The sequence below is a fragment of the Cyprinodon variegatus genome, unplaced genomic scaffold, assembly GCF_000732505.1.
Source record: "Cyprinodon variegatus isolate N-32 unplaced genomic scaffold, C_variegatus-1.0 Scaffold687, whole genome shotgun sequence".
Classification (NCBI taxonomy): Eukaryota; Metazoa; Chordata; class Actinopteri; order Cyprinodontiformes; family Cyprinodontidae; genus Cyprinodon; species Cyprinodon variegatus.
The window spans coordinates 144707-149543 of NW_015151140.1; the positions used below are offsets into that span (position 1 = coordinate 144707).

At 41.6% G+C, this 4837-nt stretch overlaps 1 long non-coding RNA gene across 1 annotated transcript in view; it reads right to left on the reverse strand.

The window, feature by feature from the left end:
* Nucleotides 1-271: 271 nt before the first annotated feature.
* The window catches only part of LOC107097353, a 15640-nt gene continuing 11074 nt past the window's right edge, over nucleotides 272-4837 (reverse strand). Inside the window, exon 3 of the long non-coding RNA XR_001481832.1 lies at nucleotides 272-556. This is a non-coding gene — a long non-coding RNA (uncharacterized LOC107097353). The remainder of the gene's footprint in view (nucleotides 557-4837) is intronic.

The window sequence follows — 4837 nt, forward strand, 5'->3', positions numbered from 1 at the left end:
GAGTAGAAAATGAAGGCTAATCATGTTTTGGGTGTACTATTCCTTTAAGCTTCATGAACTGTCGGGATCATTGAAGCAATTTGAGTTAATAAACTTAAACTATACACAAAATTACTCTCTAGACTATGGAGAGTTAGTCATCCAGGTTACAGTCATTTTCTTGCAATGACTCTCTAGTTTCCATATATAAAGCAGTTCCAACACATTGAGCACAGCAGTTTATAGATAGAAGAACCAGTTGAGTCTGTTCACATCAGATCAGGTCCTGCTGTTTAATAGTTATAACTTTTGTAGGTTTTATAGTTAAAGGAACTTAAAAACATAGTCAGCATCAAGGGAAAATTCAGAATATATTAAAAAGGCGTGCAGCCCTTCGAAATGTACAGTAAATGACGATAGATCTTGAATATAAACATTTAAAAGGTTTGAACATTTTAAATGAACAGAGAGGTTTCTATCTACTGGATGGTCAGGCTGGAGGCTGAGATGCTAAAATCCATCGTGTGGTCGGATTAAAGGGCTAATTGACTGAGACGAAGACATCAAGGTTTCAGCTCTGAAATTAAAAATCAAAATATCATACATTAGAAAACTGCTTCAAACCCATGTCCTCCTAAAGGTTAATATGAAAATTTACTTTAGTACTCCCTGTATAACATAAAAAAGCAGCTTTGAGAAGTCATCACATAGGTATAATCCAGTTTTTTGTTATTTAACCTCAGTCTAACAGAAGCTGATCTATTTCTAACCACTTATTTTCTTTAAACAACAGGAAAATTGTCCTGAGTTATTTAAAATAAATAAATATGTGAGCTTGTCAACCCACAGAAATACATGCTTTTGATTATCATGCTATTAATATGTGAGTTCCATAGATGGAAATGAGCAGTGAGACGTCACAGAGCCAGCCTTTCAGCCAGACCCAAAAGTTTCTCAAACAGGGAAATCTTGAAACGGTTAAAACTTCATAATAAAATTCTTAGTGGTTGAGAAACTTTTTACAAGTTTAAAATGATAAATTTATGAAATTTAAAATGTGTTTAAAAAAAAATTACAACATTCCATTTACAAGGTCTTTAACAGCAAAAATAACATGTCCTAATTAAAAAAGAGAATTTAGAATTTGTACACAGAAGATCAATATTGATACAGTTTGCTTTGTTTTCAGAAAATGTTGTCTTTTTCCCCTTGTAATTATTGCTCTTTTTAATATATCTATTTATGCGGCCTCAGTTTCAGAAACCGCAATTTTTTAAATCCCTTTCTTAGAGGTCTGTTTTGTTTAAGATCAAAGGTCAAGAATGAAGCAGGAGTGACTCCCCCCTGACTTTACATCCCTGCTACAGAGATTATTTAAGAAGCAGACTCCCAGAAGCAGATGCCATTTTGCCAAAAACTCAGGGAGAACTGAATGAAATGTCTTTCTTACTGTGGTTCAAACCAAGTTGAACGCAGTGTTTTTCAACTGGTCGACCATTGTTTACCGCTCATGGAGCAGTCCAGGCCCGACTGCTGTTTGCTGACTGCCAGACGCTGAACCATGCCCACTGGTTCGGTTGCTGTTTTGAAGCTTTCTAAACTGCTGCTCAAAGCTATCAGCCACTGCTTTGAAAAACACATTCACTCAAGCTGCTGAAAGAAATCAAATGAAGCCCTGCAGATCCTTCTCTGTTGTTTTGCTTCTGAATATTTCAAGTCTCCCCAAGAGCTTTCTGTTGGAGGACTAAACTGGACATCGTCCCATCCTGTCCTGGTAACTGGATTGGGTTCCTGAACCATCATCATCTTCTTTCCACTTGGCGAGGTGTTAGAATAGATATTTTTGCATGTGTGTCTGTTTTTATCTGAAATAAACTTTTAACTGCTGAGGGTTTTTAAGTAGGAGTTCTGAACTGAATGCCAATGCTCACTGAACCTGACTGAAGGATCGGCGCTTTGTGAAATTTTATTTATTAATGTCTCCATTTATTTTTCAGTTTGTGAAAGTCAAGGCTCTATGCCTGGCTAGCATTGATAGTTTTAAGCTACTTCAACTTTGGCCATGCATATACGTTTTTCAACTCTGTCTTGTCTTGGCCCTGCCTTGTAGCCTGGTCTCCTGTCATCTGAGCTAACCAAACTTTGCTCCAGTGCTGCTACACTTTAATGCATTTCTGAGCATTTTTTTTAACTGTAAAATCAAATGAAGCTTCACTGTTTTTATTGCATTTCTGCATCAATACTGTTCACATTTATCTGATGCTATTTTAAAGGACACCTTAAACGCATTAACCCACCAAGCTTTAAAACTATAATATATCTTTTTTGAGACTCTGAATGGACTCAGACCTCCTTTTCTCCAATTTATTAGCTTTTTCATTTACATTTTGCTTATTTCAGTATTGTGTAGGGTTTGAAATCTGATCCTAACCAAATGCCTGAGCCACCTCAACTGGCTCCTCTCCTGCTTCATCTTCCCCTCATTCATGAAAAAGTCCCCAAAATACTTAAACTCCTCCACTAGGGGCAGTACCTCCTCTCCAACCCGGAGAAGGCACATTACCCTTTTCCAGCTCAAGATCCAGTGAGAGCTGTAGATCACGCTCTCATGAAGCCAATAGAACATTGTCATCCGTGAATAACAGAGATTTGATCCTAAGGCTACCAAAACAGATCCCCCAACACCTTGGCTGTGCCTAGAAGTTCTATCCATAAACGTTTTAAACAGAATCTGCAACAAAGAGCAACCTTGGCGGAGTCCACCAGAAATTATTCAGACTTACTGCCAGCAATGCGTGCCAGGCTCTGATATAGGTCATACAGAGACCTACCAGCCTTTATTAAAGGGCCAAGTGCTCCATACTCACGGGGTACCACCACAGGACCCCACGAGGGACATGTTCCAATGCCTTCTCCAGATCTACAAAACACATATAGAGTGATTGGGCAAACTCTCATGCACCCTCCAGGATCCTGCTGAGGGTGAAGAGCTGATCCAGTGTTCCATGGCCAGGATGAAAACAAAACTTTTCTTCCTGAATCTGAGATTTGACTATATGACGGACCCTCCTTTCCAGAGCCCCGGAATAAACCTACCAGTGAAGGTTAAGAGTGTGATTCCTCTGTATTTGGAACACACCCTCCGGTCACCCTATATAAATAGGGGGGCCACCACCCCAGTCTGCCAATCCAGGGGAACTGCCCCCTATGTTCATGCAATGTTGCAGAGTTGCGTTAACCAACACAGCCCCACAACATAGCCTTAATGTACTCATGTACTAATCTCATCCACCCCGGGGGCCTACCACCAAGGAGCCTTTTAACCACCTCATGACCTCAGCACCAGAGATGGGACAACCCAACACAGAGCCTCCATGGAAGATGTGTTTGTGGGATTAAGGAGGTCTTTCAAGTACTCCGCCCACCGACACAAGACGTCCCAAGTTGAGGTCAGCAGCACACCACCCCCACTACAAATAGTGTTGGTACTGCACTGCTTACCCCTCCTGAGACGCCGCATTGTGGACCAGAATCTATTCCAAGCCATTTCAAAGTCTTTCTCCATGGCCTCTCCAAACTCTTCCCACGCCTGAGTTTTTACCTCAGCGCCGAGCTGAGCGACCTGCTGCTTTGAATGCTGGTATGCAGCAGCTGCTTCTGGAGTCCCACAGGCCAAAAAATCCTGATAGGACTCCTTCTTCAGTTTGAGAGCTCCCCTCATCACTGGTATCCATCACCACATGCGCTGGTTTAAGCAGGCAAAACTTCCATGCCATGCATGATTTCAAACCATTAGTGAATTACCAACAGCAAACATGGAAACAGTCAGGTCATTGACCAGCTCCTCTAGTGTAGTTCTTTCTGGGCTGATTTCTCACCTTTCTTAGCATCATTGAGACCCCATGAGGTGAGATCTTGCATGGACCCCTAGTCTGAGGGATAATGACAGTCATGTTTAACTTCTTCCATTTTCTAATGATTGCTCCAACAGTGGACCTTTTTTCATCAAGCTGCTTGGTAATTTTCCGTAGCCCTTTCCAGCCTTGCAAAGATGTACAATTTTATCTCTAGTGTCTTTGGACAGCTCTTTGTCTTGGCCATGTTAGAAGTTGTATTCTTACTGATTGGGGTGGACAGGTGTTTTTATGCAGCTAACAACTTTAAACAGGTGCATCTAATTTAGGATAATATAATGGAATGAGGGTCACAATTCTAGCTGATAGACCGCAGTTCATCAACATAATAGTTAAAAAAATAATAGTTAAAAAAAATCATATATATAAGAGGGAAAACTTGCAAAATAGCAATAGGGTGTTTAAATACTTATTTTCCTCACTGTACAGGGATGGCCGAGGATAACCTGAGCCACTCTAACTATAAGCTTTATCAAAAAGGAAAGGTTTAAGCCTTGCCTTAAGAGTAGACTGGGTGTTTGCCTCACTGACTAAAACTGGTGGTTGGTTCTACAGGAGAAGAGTTAATAACTAAAGATCTGGGGAGGACCCAGCGTAGAGCCGCTGCTCCTCCATGTTGAGAGGAGCCGGTTGATGAGTCTCTGGCATCTGGTTAGGATGTCTCCTGGATGCCTCCCTAGTCAAGTGTTCTGGGCATGTCCAAATGGGAGGAGACCCAGGACCCGCTGGGTTTCTCTGTTGGCCTGGGAACTGCTTAGGTTTACCCCAGACAAAGTAGCCCAAGTGGATGGGGAGAGGAACATCTTGGCCTCCCTACTAAAGCTGCTAAGCCCATGAACTGACCTTGGAAAGTGGAAGAAGATGGATGGATGGATGGATGGATGGATGGATGGATGGATGGATGGATGGATGGATGGATGGATGGATGGATGGATGGATGGATG